Raw genomic sequence first — 15,844 nt, forward strand, 5'->3', positions numbered from 1 at the left:
TCAAGCTGGTTTTTGTATCAGAATCCATACCACAGAGGTTTCATATTTGTAAAACTTTCTAGAAAAAGCCATTTCAATGTGCAATTCAAGAAGAAAAAAAAAAGTTTAATCCACAAGTTACATTCAGTAAATCAACCAGAAAACCTTTAGTGTCTTTAGGAACAGTGAGGAGGCGAAAGAGAAGTAGAGAAGATAACTACAGAGGCAACAAAAGAACACAACAGGAAGACACACAGCAAAGTTTAGACAAGCATACTGCGTGTCCACAAAGTCAATGCTTCATTCATTTTCAGTGGAGCTGCTCAAGGCTGTGCTTTGATATGACATTACAGATTAGACTCTTCTGTTTTTTGCCCCCCTTTCTGCCTTTATCAGAGTTGTTCGCATTGTCAAATAATCTTACTCGAATGTCTTAAGTTGAGGGAATGACTCACAATGAACCCCTCAGTAATTTAGATACTGACAGTGACATGACTAAGACCTTGTTAAGACTGCCAGCCCAAGTCAGTTTTTTGGCATGTCTATATTATATCCAGTATGATTTTAGAAAGTCTGGACGACAAAAAAATCTTGTGAAATGATTCTTTTTTTGCAAATTGGATGCAAATAACATTTAGAGGCAGTCTGAAATGCAATTTCAATCTGATTTCTACAGATGCGTCTTAAGCTTGAACACTCTGGACGTTCAAATCGAATATCAAAGTGTCTTCTGTTTCACTTGTGACATGACAAAACAATGGAGTCAAATCCAAGGTAATGTAAGTGCGGAGCCGAATCCATGCCACTACTAGCAGAGAGCTATGGTTTACAACAAGGAGAACAACAATCTGTGGACACACTTCAAAACAAATTCACATATATAACAGCGACTTGAAAGCGCAATTGTTTGGAGGCTGAGATGCATCAGTGTAGCTACATAGTTACTGATGCCTATGTCTTTACCAAAGTAACCCATGCAGATAGGTTGAGATAGCTTGTCTGTAATGATTTAGCTAATTTAGACAGTTGACAATGCTGTTAATAGAACCTATAGTGGGTTACATAATTTTAACATTATGTAACTGACTGGGACCTTTTCAAATAGTACACTGGGCTGTGGCCAGAAAACCTCATTAACCAATTTACTGCTAAGCAATTTAAGAAAGTTTGTGTTTTCAATGATTTATGCATCACAACGATGGTGGAATGACACCTACAAGAAATGTGACAGGTCACCATAAACAGGTATGATACCATGTAGCCCTCTATAGGACAATATATTGTAGAAATGCTTGTATGGTTTTATTTGACGAACAAGGCTCTGCTCCCCAATGTCTCCAAGCAGCAGTGCCAGATTCAGCACAACATAATCACATTTTACTGAGATATGGGGTAGACAAAATGCACAAGGCAGGAGATGCCATTGACAAGTATGGTAGTACAAAATGTGACAAGAAGGGGCAGAGGGAGAAATGAATTGACACAGCCCATGGAGTGGCATGTTCCAGATAGGAGTATTGTATAACTGGCAGCAGTATAATTATGACTGACAGCAGGCTCTTGTCAGATTAATAAGTCTACTTAACTATCCTCATTAAACGTGATCAGTGACTGATATACTCAGTTGAAGATGATCAGCAAAAATTTACAATCTGATAAAATGTTGGCAAACTCCATATACTGATGGAGACCATGTGACCAAAATCTCCAGCTCAGAGTGTGCTCTTTTTAGATTTTGTAGGTGCCTGACAAAACTTCTGGGCAAGCGCAAATTGATGGTGGCCCAACCCCGGATAAGCGGAAGAAAATGGATGGATGGATGGACAATATACAACAGAGCGTTTGCATATTGAAGACTTTATGGTCTGATTGCAGACTTTTATGTGTTATGGTAGTGCACCAGCCATTGAGCCTTTCGGCAACTGGCGTGACGTGATATGGCACTACGACTTCTCCTCTTTTCTCCTTTTCTCCGCTAAGTTGTCCTGTCAATACCAGGTCACCAGATGGTCAATCTCCCACCTGTACTCAGACTCATTCCCACCAGAGATGAGTCCATTGAGGCTTGTTTCATCAGCAGACTTAAGAAGCTTGGTGGACTGGAGGTGGAGCTGTTGGTATGCAGGGAGAAGAGCAAAGGGTCAAAGATGCAGCCTTGAGGGGAACCAGTGCGGGAGGTCCAAGAGTCAGAGACTTGTTTCCTTAGATTCTTGTGCTGCATCCTGTCAGACCAAAAGTCTGTAATCCATCTGCAGGTGGAGTCGGACACATACAGTTGGAGAGCTGAAGCCTACAAACAGGAACCTGGTGTAGGTTCCTGACAAGGTGTCAGAGGATAAAACGGAGGGCCATGTTGATAGCATCATCTGCGCACTGCAGGGGTCCAGGAGTCAGTCTGTGATGGTTTTGAGGTGCGAGCTCAAAAGACTTGAAAACCACAATGGGTCTGTGGTTATTAGTGGGCCTTGGTTTTAAGGGGATGGTGATGATGGTGGAGGTCTTGAATCAGGCTGGTACGTGGCATGTCTCCTGTAAGAGCCACTAAATTGCACATTTTTCTTGGTATAAATGTTTGTTTTGGTTTATAACATTTAATGGTTTCAGTTTATTTAAGTTTACATAGCAGTTTTTGTGTGTCTTTAGTGGTGAGGAAATGAATATAGGATGACATCATTGGAAAGAGCTAGAAGTCTGCGGAGGCCGGACAAAATACATTTTTGACCGTGCCATATCTCTGTAGTTTATCATGCTTTACAGTGTGGAAAGCACGTTTAGGACATCAAGTCGGTAGTGGGCCGTACTGGGTGAGATTTGGATGGATTTAGCCTGCTGTGCCTTTTGTATTTTTTGCTTTTATATGGTAAACATCGTTAAATGTTTTTTCTGCCTTACGTGAGTACTTGGATTCACTCGAAGTTGGAACACGCGTCAAAACCCATGTGCCTCCCAGACTAAGGGGCCTAGGAACTGTGGTATGTAGAAATGGCCACTATAACCCGAGTGAGGTGTTGAAAATAATGATGGAAACATGAACACAGTTTGCCTCCCACGACTGTAATCTGCAAATTATTAAATGTGTGATTCACAGTTGGTTAGAATTTCCTCTAAAGTGTTCACCATCGTCAGTCTGCTTATGTATCACCATGCACAACAGTGAATTAATTAAATGAAAGAAAGGCAAAAGGGCAAAAAGGTACCAATTCAGGTCTGTATATTTCATGTCACTTATATGAAGAAAAAATGTTAAGTGCTAGAGCATCATAAAAGCATTGAAACAGTGATGTAAATCCATGCAGTTAGGATCTATAAATGAGATATTCCCTTTTAACCTACAGACCTTGAACGGCTGTTTTTTTTCCCCATTTCTCTTGCCAAGGCTGTCATTGAATTGACAACACTTTAAAGTTTTAATGAAATGATGAAAAGCAAATACGAAGAAAAGTTTTGTACTTTTGTGATCTTGTTTCTCATGAGAGCTACGTCTTATCTGTTTGTAATACTCCCAAAAGCATAAATCCATAAATAAACATGAAACTTGGGCATACTGTGGCATTCTTGTCCACACTGTGCAAATATTATGGAAGTCTTTATGAAACTTCAGCGCCATGTGTCTGGGAGGAAAAGTAGATATCTGATGAAACTAGTGGGTAGTGCTAAGGGAGCTCTTTTTTGTACCAGCACTGGGTTAACCTGTGTAACAGCAGCAACAAAAAGTCTGCTGATCCATTGGGGAGTCAGAGTGGTCTGGTATCAGACCGCATGGGTTTACGCTGAGGGAATTTGAGTTGCTGCATCCACTAACTGAAAGTCAGTCTCCGGAGCTGCCACCCACTCTCCTCCTGGTAAAGTAGCGCCCTAGTGGTGGGGAGCATGGTGTGCTTGCTACTTAATTCTGGTCTCATTTGTAGTTTGATAAACACTTATTACTATTTCACAAACTGCTGTAGCTGTCATATATTGGAACCCATGCCAGCTTTGTTTCCATGGGAATGCAGCTGTTGAAGCTTTTTCAATGCAAGTTTATCTAAAGTAGCTTGGAAAAATGAAAGATGCCCCATCTCCTACATCTTAACAGCAAGTGTGACATGTTGGACCATTGAAGCAAGTCTTCAACAATCCATTCACAGCTTTACCTTACCATTCCTCATCCACAGTAGCATAATAGGGTTTCAGTCAGGGCCATCAGTAATGACCTGCGACTGCCAAAGCCGCCGCCCACACACGCACACACGCACGCACGCACACACACACACACACACACACACACACACACACCTTCACGGCAGTGACTGCCCACGCTGCCACATACAAAACACATCATCATGCTATTTGCACCACTGCAGCAACACCAACAAGAAAACTGATCTTAAACAACCCCAACACCACTAACAGCGATTGCAGCACCACCATCAGATCATCCCACCTGTCTCTAAACATCCAGATTGCACACAAACACCGCATGACAGAAAAAAGTTTCCATGCAATAAATATTACCATAATATTATCACTGCACAGCCTTTAGTTCAACAACAACAAAAAAAAAAAATCAAATGTGTAAGTTACACCCAACACTACTTATCAGATACAACCTTAACGATGTACAATGTTGTATAAATCACAACAATACAATAACTTTATCTGAGGGGGAAAAAAGTAGTACTCACCCATTACTTCCAAAAAATCCATCCTTCGATGCTTTCTGATGAGACGTTCACTTGCCTCCTGCTTTAGATGAATGAGCAGCTCTGTCTCTGTAGAGATAGAAGCCAGTGGCCACCGTTGTGTTTGTTAAATTGTATATTCCTCGCATATGTTTTGATGCGTTTGAGAGCCGACAAAGATCGCTCAGCTGAGGCTGTAGACACTGTGATTGTTACGATCAAGCCAAGTCCTGACATACTGTCTGCAAGCCCAGTGCTCCTCAGAAAAGTCAGTAGATCACTTGGGCTCTTCCACTGAAAGTTTGTCGTGTTATACATCACTTTGAGTTCAGCTCTGAGTGTAGGAAAGTCAAACTGTGCTCCGTAGCTCTCATTCAGACACCTGAGCTCTGACTTGGGAAATGCCTGCTTGAACTGTGGGAATAGTTGTGAATAAAGCAACGCAACAAACAGCAGCCCCTTGTGATCTTCAAAACGCTGTTCAGGCTACTAAAACCAGAGCTATTCCACGTCTCCTTAGTGGTGTTACACAGTAAACACGGCCAGCAAAATAGCTTTTTCCGCCCAGTGCTAGCCGTTAGCCACTCATAGTTGCTCTGGGTGAAATGCTGCTCAAAACCTTTGCTTGCCTTAGTAAGCCCAGATGTAAGTCTTCCTCATAAATATTTCTTTCTTGTCTGCAAGCGGTCTTCTTGAAAAATGAACTTGAAGTAGGTCAAAAACAAGGTCGGTAGAGGCTGTAAATGTAGCGGCCATTATGTTTCTCCTTCAGTACCCAGACAGCTCGTTTGCTAACGTCAAAATCCTCCAGGCAAAGCTCAAAGCTGATGACGGCACCAAAGGCTCGCGCAGCGACGCATCGCACAGCTCGAGCCGTCCTGTCACCACACAGCAAAATCTGATTGGTTGATAATACTGTCACTAAAAGTTGTAATCAATTTGTAGCTCTGGGCTCCAGCAAAAGGCTAGCGCTAGCAAGAGCTTGTCTGAGGAGCTGTGATGCAATTAAGTGACATAGGAAACCCTAGTGCAGCCCCATGAGAAAAAAAAACAAACAAACAATAAATTTGTTTTGTGGATAAGTAGCACAATGAACAAGTAATTAGCAACATAAAGACACATTTATACTTAATTATGAAAAACAAATTATGATTTTGATTTTGACAAGGCCAGCAGAGAAGGCCATTAGTTTTATGCCACATACAATACAGTGTATACAATGCATTAAATTAAGGAAAATACAACATTTAAAGAGGTACAGCAGTGCATATGTGACTAACTATATATGGCTGCACCTCATACGTCATCCAAGCACCAACACTGCACATACCCAGTGGTGCAGAGCGTGCAATATCATGTATGGAAAAATAATTCATACAGGTCATGCTACTTTTTTTGCTGCTTCTTTCAATAGTAAAATACAGAGCGCTTTCTATTCTAGTGCACTAGTAAAAACCCACTGGGCTCTCTTGACCAATGCTACCGGTCAAGCCTTCCCCTTTAAGAAAGGTACTGTAGGTATGTGACGTAGTCAGGAGGAGTTTGCGTGTGTGCGTTTTGATAAGAACCGTCACAGCGCGAGCAAGTTCCGCAGATAGAGCGCGTGCTTTTCCGAAGCAGTGAACTAGTTCGTAGAATGCAATGTTGTCATGACGTTTCCCGGTCATTCTTCACGGTAGAGTTGACGGACTGTAAAAGCTAGTTACCAGCTAGGCTAAGGCTAGTTGAGTTAGCTTAAAAAACAGAGGCTTCCCAGCGTCGAGGCGTGAGGCAAGACAGGTAACGGTAAGTGTGTCTGACAAACAACCAAAGTATGTTTTGCCAGTGGTCGAACACAACGGGAAAATGAGCTAGCAACAGAAGGGGAGCAACATAAGAGAGTCTAGTTTATTTAGGGTAAGTATGTATTATTAATATCACGTCTAGGCCATAGGTCACTCCTTTAATTACTTCTCATGTTATTTTATGGTCTTTTATTACTTTAATTCTTATATTTTCTAAAATTAATGTATTTACTACTTTAACTGCCTTTTTGAGATCTGCCTGCTTTATCCCTTGTATTACTTCTATTAGCTGTAATCTTGTTGACCTTTTGTAAATGCATTTTGTTCTTGCCTCTTGGTTTGACTGTTGATGTTTATTTTATTATTCCCTGAGTTCTTGTCTTTGCTTTGTCTGTCAAAGCACTTTGTAAACTATTGTTTTTAAGGTGCTATCTAAATAAAAAGTATATTATTATTATTATTATTATTATTATTATTATTATTATTGTTATTATTATTAGTGTAGTGATTCCACCACTGCATTTTGCAAGGCAAATTTATCTATAGCCTATAGTGCATTTCATACGAAAAGGCAACCCATAGTTCTTTTCAGAATAGTCAAGTCAAAGTTTAAGATGCATAATTTCCCCCGCTCTCTTTTAGAAATGTCTAATGAGTAAAAAGTAGTAATTTTTCAGCTTTTCTGTCAGTCAGCATATTAATTTTCTATGCTTCAAAATCTCTCAGATAATTGTAGAATGATTCATTATTTCCAAACTGAGCTATCCAAGTAATCTGGTGAAAATTCCTGTTGTTGTTTTTATTTTACAATTGTGCAGGAAAAAACACAGTGTTAGTATTTATCAATATTTTGCAGCCCCGGAATGGATTTCTAACAAGGACTGGGAAACCCAACCACAAAGAGACAAGGCATCAGCCATGCCAAACTGCAGACCACACCACCAACATGGAAGCCAGGTAGGAAATGCACACCTGAGCAGTAGACACTTGCCTAGATATAATGTTGCGCAATGATTCAGTCATAGAGTCATTGAATGCTGTCCTGTGACAAGTAATGGGCTGTAAAACCCTACTCTTTTATGCCAGAAACACAATGGCTGCATGAGCAACGCATATGTGTCGCCGAACCTGTTTTGTTTTGGGGTTTTTTTGGGGGGGGGCATGTTATCAAGTCAGAGCAGCCACACTGCCTGCGTGAGCAGCGCTGCTCAGGCGCGTCTCAGCTGCCTGTCAGCCATGGCACATCTAGAGAAATGGTGGCTCGCCAGTTTTTTCCCCACGTGCTGTGCACAGTTGTCAGCAGAAATAAACAGTGAAAATTGTGTTTTGATAATTATATTGACTCTATACCGTCTCTTATTACACTTTTAATATCTTTTTCTGTCACAGAGATAAGGAAATACAAACATATCTGTTTTACTCCAACTTTCCTGCTTCTGACATCTCTGTCAGTAGAATCCCATCAGTTGTGGACACAAGGCATTTTACTGTGAAACATTTTTAGGACTGTGTTGTTGACAGTACAAGAGCTTGCACAGCTTCATAAATGAGTGGAATTTGTGCTTGTAAATGTGGAAATACAGTACTCATAGCAGTAGCCAGCCCTAAAGTGTCGCAGCCACAATGCTGCCAGAGTGAACACCACGAGTGTGAAACACACTGCTGTTTGACGAGGTTGCTGTCACGTGCTTCTCATGCATGCTGTGTGTTTCTGGTGTTACAATATTTTGGCATGTTGTTGCCATCTGTAGACAAATGGAGTAGTGTGACACCATTGTTAGGACTGTGTATCACGTCACCAGTGTTCACATCCTTGAGACACATCCTTAAGACAAAACAGGGACCTGTCCATAGAAAAACAGCACAATAAGGCTGCTAGAGGTGTTAAACTTCAGAGGAAACCTTTAACCAGTTCACAGTCAAGTTTTATTTTGGCCTGTTATGAATTAATTAATTTGATGTTAATTAGGCATTGTTTGTTTTTTGTCATTGTAACCAGTAGAAGTGACAGTTAGGGCCTGCTGAAACGAGAGGTTACTACGTGAATGTTTCGTACACTATTTGCTGCTCATGGTTGGTGTTGTAGCTTCCGCAATTTGTATATTTTGCAAACCCAGGTGTCTGAGTATTGTAACTCAAGGTGCAGCATAATTTTCATATTCAGACACACTGTGCAGCAGAATTTCCTTGCTGTAGAGCATTACAGTGGTAAAAGTGAGCATTGCTACACTTGAATACAATAAATGACTGACTGAATAAATAAATGAATCACATCACATCACCGATTAAAAATATGAAAACATGACCGCAAGCAGAGCACCAGTTACTCTGTTTTTGACATAACTAATAAATAAGTAAATGAACAAATAATGAAGGTAAGCTAATACATGCACACAGACATAACTGCAGATAAGAGTAAGCTATTAGTCTCACCCTGTCTTCTGGAGCCAAATACCACAAGGCTACTTGATAAGCTCACATAACTCTAATAAGAGGGAAATTAATGTAAATACATGTAAAGGTTAGGGGTTTTGTGGTTAGAGGAAGAATTCCTTAGTTGTATTATCACTGGCTGGATTCACAAAAAGACTGTGTTCATTCCTCCGGAGGCTTTTTTGAGCATGATGCTGAACCTCTGCTTGATCCAGCTCTGCTCACACTGAACCCTCACATGAATTTAAAAATGAGAATACACCCAATGACCTACTGAAACTGTTTTCTTACCATTAAAATCAGACACAATGTCATCTTCAAGCACTAACAACTCTTTGACACAAGTTACACAGACAATATTACTGTATAATTATATATTACTTAGCTTTTTTGGCTCTTGCTCAAACCAATTTCCCTAAACATCCTGTAGTCTAAAACAATTACAAGCTGAGGAAACAGTGGTTGTCTGATGCGGTTTTGGAGAACATTTATGCTATTTACCGGCTGAGCATTTTGGTGTCCCGTGCGCACGGTATGCTCAAACACAACATGTGACCTTTATTTTGATTCACTTTCGACTTGATGTGAAGGTCAGGGAGGCTAATCACAGAGACTAACTGAAACCATTTCAATGATCTGGAAATATTACTTTGACGCTGTGTGAATCTAGGGTTTATAAACCTTGTCATTGCAGCTTTGATACTTGCTATGATTTGTCTGGTCAGGATAATGGTAAATGCAGCCTATGTAATGGAAAAGAGGGGTTAGCTGTAAAACCACTGATCCTTTTAACCTTTCCTTTCTCTGGCAAATGACGTTGATCAAAGCAAAAGACCGTGTGCTTATGCATTTGCAAAGAAACAGGTTGAGAAGAATTAACATAGACAGAGCTATTTACTCATTACCACTCAGTTCTAAGACCCTGCAAACCATTTCATGATATAACTGCCCCTAATACCTCCTTTTCCTGTCTGCTCCAATCCTCCACCTTCCCTGGTTTACTTGCTCAGTCGCCCATCTCCCCATCCCTCCTACTATCTTGCCCTCTACTCAGTCTTTTCTCAGGGAGACGTTTAAAGAACTCCTCTGAAATACAAAGCAGTCTACTTAAAAGAGGAATACTTTGCTACGTTAACCATTATGTTCTTTAATAGGCCTAGCCCTTAAGACGTTTTCTACTCCAGCATGATGGTTTGGACAGTACTCATTATAGTTCCTTTCTAACTTTTGAAGAATAGTGTGAAACAAAGCACACACACACACACACACACACAACACACACAACACAACACAACACAACACAACACAACACAACACAACACAACACAACACAACACAACACAACACAACACAACACAACACAACACAACACAACACAACACACACACACATACAAGTTCATATCTGTGCGGACAAAAACACATGTAAACATACGCAATATCCAAACCATTTTGCCAGCATTAATGTTGGCATTTCTTTCAAACCACACATATGTTACATATGTACGTTTCACATGTAGTGGATATGTTGAACCTTTTCATTTCGATGAATTCAATTTTCAGCTTTATGTTGTAACAATGCTGTGGTTAATGTTTGGTTTTGTAGTTCTTGTCACCACAATTGCGGCTAAACATAAAAAAAAACAAAACAAAAAAAACCAAAAACAAAACAAATAACACTTCTGTGGTTACAATTACAGCTTGACATGTCTGAACTGTCAATAAAAAATACCAACCTTTCTTGCTGCAATCAAGGCTAATCATGTCCTGACCTGCAATTAAAAAACAAAACAAAACAAAACAAAAACAATCACAGCTGAACATGTCCTAACTCTTTTTGAAAAATATCAACCTTTCTTGTTTCTTGTCAAACTTGACTGAACATTGTCTGAACTGACACACACACAAAAAAACCAAAACACTATTGTCACTACAATCACAGTCTGGCATGTCCCAAACTCTTCTTAAAAAATACCAACTTTTAAAGCCACAGACATGGCTAGACATGTCAGGTCAGGCGCCAGAAAAAAGTGACTGAGGGGGCTGTCACAAATTGCAAAGGGGCAGGTTTTTTCTTTGAAAAAAATAAATTGATTTAACCATGCAATAGCCTCAGAATTGCCAAATAAAAAACCCAACATAAGGACATAGTATCAGAGTCAAAGAATTTAATCAGACTAACTTAAGAATGTAGCACTGATAGATTAAGGGCTATTTTTTTTTTAAAACTTATGAATGTTTTTCTGTCAAAATCAGCAGGGGGAGGCACTTACAAACAACTGCTTGCAGCTCTGCCTCTCTATCAGTCTCATTCGCTCTGTGTCAGTACCATGGACAGAGCAGCCCCAGAAGTCACTTCAAGCAAAAATCTTTGGGTTTACTTTGGTTTGGGTAACAAAAGCATGCAGTTAGGTTTGGAAAAGACATCGTTTGGCTCAAAGCCTCTGGGAACTCGAATCACCAAAAACTTTCTTAATATGTAATTTAGGGTCTTATAGACATAATAAAAAGAATTCAAAGTTGTCAGATATCCTAAATCTACATTTTAAATTGTCTCATTTTATTTGTTTCACAGTTTACTAAAACTGGGTTGATTTGGGCGTGGTTAACCCCTGATCCATATGAAAAGAAATGTATAAAGCCAATCAAAAATTCAAAGTCAGGTGTTAGTTTATACTAATTTAACATGTCCGATTGAAATCCCTCAGCGCACCTTTTAGTACTATGTCATGTTACCAGATGCTGCAAAATTAAGTGAGAGGGTGATTTTTTTCCATATGTCATTGATCATGTCTACCCATTTGAAAACTTTGTCTTCTAATGGTCAAATAAAAAAATGTGGATTGGGTTTGCTGCCTTGCTGCAACTGTTGGCCTTGATTTTTAGAAGCCTTGCTCCTATTTTATAGTCATGAGTGCGCAGTTTTACTAAAAAGTCTATATCCGCTCAATGGGGTGCTGATAAGGGCGCAAACAACTTAACACACAGCTCTGAGTGTTTGTGAATTTGTGTATTTGCAAGTTTAAGTGTGAGTTTGGGTTATTTTGAATTGAACTGAACATCCATTCTCTCACCTCAAGCTCTCTGTCTCTCCAGAGATGAATTTGTTTTTTTTCTTTCCATTACTATTATGTATTTTCTAAGGGCCTTTTCTGTTTCAGGATTAACTGCAAATGTGTTTACAGTTAGATTAGCTATCCTGTCACATTTGCTCTCTGTGATTTAGTGGCTTAGTCTGTGCCGGTGTGTGTGTTTGTGTGTGTGCTCGTAATGGGTTGTTGTGTGTGTTTGTTCTTGGGAGAGGGTTTAGGTGATTTAGTGGCAGTCGAGCAGAATGCAGACCAGCCAGGGCAAGCAGGAGCTCAGACAATTCTGTAGTGGTGACACAAAACGATAACCGTTTAGTTATTGTCATGTCCCTTGCTATTGCACAGCTTTTCGAAAGAACTACAGCAAATTAAACACTGCTTTGGTTTGGGTCCGTGCGCATGAGGTGAATGAGCAAGGGGTGGAGTAAAGCTCCCTTTTTTCCTGGAGGAGGAGTAGGGGGCAAAGCACAGAGGCTGGCGCGATTGAGAGATAACAGCAGTGACCCTGAGTTAATTGGCAATTAGAGAGCTGCCAGCATTATTGTTAAAGGCTATAATTAGGATTCTCTCACATGAATGTTTGTGTTTGCACTTGTGCGAGGTCTGTGTCAATGAAGTGCTCATATATAGGGTGGGTCTGTTATCAGTTTTATACATGACCCTGTTTGTTTTCTGTTGTCTGTGTATCCAACTGCTTCACTTTTCTTTTAAAACTTGCACCATCTTTTGTTGCCTATGCAACATCACAGACATTTAGGTAACTTGCAATCAGTTTCCTCCAACTATGTTTATTTTGTGTGTTAACCCTGAATAATGTGATTGCTGAAATAAGGTTGTGCTTGTATAGAGTTGTTAGCAAAAGAGCATGTGATTATCTACTTCTTGCATTTAGTGCATGTATGCAGACATTTTCAGGTCATTTTTCTGCCTTGCAGTGCTAAGAGAGGGATGTAGAAGGAGGAGGAGATAAGGGAGGGTGCCTCCACTTTGAAACCCATCTTTCCAAGGATGGAGTCCCTACTGAGAGCCTCAGGCTTTGTCCGCCTTTCAGTCCCTTTTGTGTGTGTATATGTGTATGTGTGTGTGTGTATGTCAGGTAGTGAGTCAGTGGTTTTAGTCCTGCTATCAGCCCCTGGTGTCAGTCTAGTCTCCTATCAACCTCCCTCCTCCCCGCTCTCCTTACTCCCCACATACTGTCAGAGAGCCCCTCAGGATCAGTCCATGAACCTCTCCGCACCGTATTTTGGAGAACTGAGGTAGAAGCAGAAGCTTAGCCCATTCCAAAAATGGACATGGTGTTACCAATAAAAGCACAGCTGCCATGTCCAAATTTGAAGACTGACTCCACTAGTCCAGCAAGAGATGGAAATTCACAGCATGGACATTGTATCTTTGAATAGCCTACTGTGTCCTCCTCTGCCTTTTCTTTCTCTCTCTCACACACACACACACACACATTCTTCCAAGCACGGACTTATACATTAACTTCATCAGCTGCACTGAATGTTTTGACAGTTGCATGAAATGCTAATTTTGGTGTTTATAATAACTTATAATGCCTCAGTTCTTCTTTCTGCACTTGTCTGCTTTCATATCACTTCTCGAGGCCTCTCTGGCAGAAGCTACTGTACAGTAATTGCTGTAAAGATATCTCAGGAATATACTGCACAGGTAGTCGCTCTCTTCAGCCCCGCTAGAAAGGCTGCGTTTCATATTCAGCGCCTTAACGAAGACTTATGTGTGACATTATGAGAGGCTTAATGTTCAACTGTCATGCTATTCCATAGCTTATCTTATTTCAAAGAGTGCTATTTTAGAGAAGTTTCATAATTCTAAGGTCTAATAAATGTAATAGCAGCTATCCCCGGTTACCACTAAAAACTCCCCTAATAAATGTTAAGGATTTGCTGGTGTATTTTTCCTCTAGTAAAAGAAAAAATTCCACTTTATTGAATTGTTGTGACCCATCATTACACTTTCATGTGAAGCAGAGTCCTGCAAGGGTCTGATTTTACCTCCTTTTTTCTTTTAAATGTGGGTTAAAAAACAGAACCAGTTCTGCCACACATTATCACATGTTACCAATCTCATCATCTTTCAAGGTTTCGCTCTTATGATTGATTTGAGCTCGCTCTTTCTGTTAATGGGTCTCTATGCTGTGTAGCAAGATGAGCCTCCTGCACCCAAAATGCTGTCAAAGCTTTCATTTATAGTTTTCTGTAATGCTTGTCCAGGAAAGAAGTCTTGAGAAAAGACATAACCTAAATATGATCACAAATCATACAGATGCCAATTTAAACAGGATTTATGTTATCACACTCCCTCGGCATGTGGTGAAACATGGTAGGTAATTTGCAGTGGAATATTTACTTGACAAATTCCAGACATGACAGATTCTAATGGAAATAAGATCACATACAACCTCTGCAATTATTTCAAATTGCCAGAGGCACTCTAGTTTTTTCTAGTCCCGTGTGAATAGGGCTGGAGATATTATATTCTGAAATTAAGATAATTCAGGCAATACAATTTAAATCAATAATTTTTTGCATATTCTCATAATAATGAGCAGGGAATGTCCACGGTTAACGTGCCTGGAATGTACCTAATTGAAGCAGCTCTCATATTCCAGCTGGTGCAAAAGACAAAGCAAACACACAAAGTCAGCCGTCAGAGCATTAAAATGTTGAAACAATAAATTAAATTATTACTGTTCTCATTTTATATTGTTGTATTTATCACCCACCACCTGCAATATGACCTGCATGTTCTCTTTTTCAACCAGAACCATATACCTGGCAGGTACCTGCAGGTATGCAGGACTCTGATTTAGTGTCTCATGCAATATCTTTGAAGTCTCTGTGAAAATGAAAATGAGTCACAACTAAACATCAAATTTCAAAGATGTTTTTATTTTTGCAGCTATGGATTAGATCTTCACGAGATATCTCAGCTTTATCTGAGTCAGGCCTCAGTTATTAGCGCTATTAGGACCTTGAGTCCAAAGACCAACTTGCTCAGGGAATCTTTGGCATACTGACTAAAAAAATCACTGGCATCACATAAATACAGTGTAAAACACACTTTTATAGTCTTGTTTTTGAATATTAATATTGAAATGCTTGCCTGGTTCTTTTATACACCCCCCCATAGTCTTTTGTACTTAAGTTCCATTTTTTTGTTCAGTAGATACAATGTTTCGCCTTCCTTTTATGCACTATCTATAAAGCATTTTATAAACTCTTTGAAAAGTGCCTACAAAGTATGCATGCACAAGTGCCCACACATGCATACACACACTCAAGCATGATTCAAAGACACGCCTTTATCACATGTTTAAGACTATAATCTGTATTGTATTGTTAGTGTGCAAGGTAACGAGAAGAGAGGGACAGAAAAATGTCGACACCACCTCTAAAGCCTCAGATGCTGAGTGCATGGAGAATATTTAATTTTTCTTTTTCACTTCTACAGCTTCATTCATGTTTCCCTTAGCACCTTACTTCTCACAGTATCCCCTTACAAGGCCTTACATTCAGACACTTTGTACAGTATAAACATTTGGAAATGTGGAAAAACCAACCAGAAAGTTTAAGCTCCTTTGAAGTAGTCGACAAATTGGGTAGTCAAGACACCCAGTCCTCGGCTTCTACCTTCAGGAAACTATTCTCTACCTCCGCTTACCCTTCTTTTCCACAGAGTATTTTGTCAGCTAGTTTGAAGAGAAGGTTGATGACATCCCAAGCACTTATTCCCAACCATGACCCTTCTCTACTCTCCCACAAACTTTTTTAACCTCACTGATTATACTTCTCTCCCTCTGGCCGCTCCAGGCAGGGTTTTGAAACTGGTGTCCTCCAGCTAACCTCACCAGAGACTTGATTGCACTTTACACAGCT

The 15,844-nt window shown here is 40.0% G+C and overlaps 1 long non-coding RNA gene across 1 annotated transcript in view; it reads left to right on the forward strand.

Moving 5' to 3' along the window:
• Positions 1–6,248: 6,248 nt before the first annotated feature.
• The window catches only part of LOC148187296 (uncharacterized), a 105,470-nt gene continuing 95,874 nt past the window's right edge, over positions 6,249–15,844 (forward strand). Inside the window, exons 1-2 of the long non-coding RNA XR_015779033.1 lie at positions 6,249–6,425; positions 7,281–7,381. This is a non-coding gene — a long non-coding RNA (uncharacterized LOC148187296). The remainder of the gene's footprint in view (positions 6,426–7,280; positions 7,382–15,844) is intronic.

This window comes from Plectropomus leopardus, chromosome 15 (genome assembly GCF_026936395.1).
Source record: "Plectropomus leopardus strain MGB_pleo_1.0 chromosome 15, ASM2693639v1, whole genome shotgun sequence".
Classification (NCBI taxonomy): Eukaryota; Metazoa; Chordata; class Actinopteri; order Perciformes; family Serranidae; genus Plectropomus; species Plectropomus leopardus.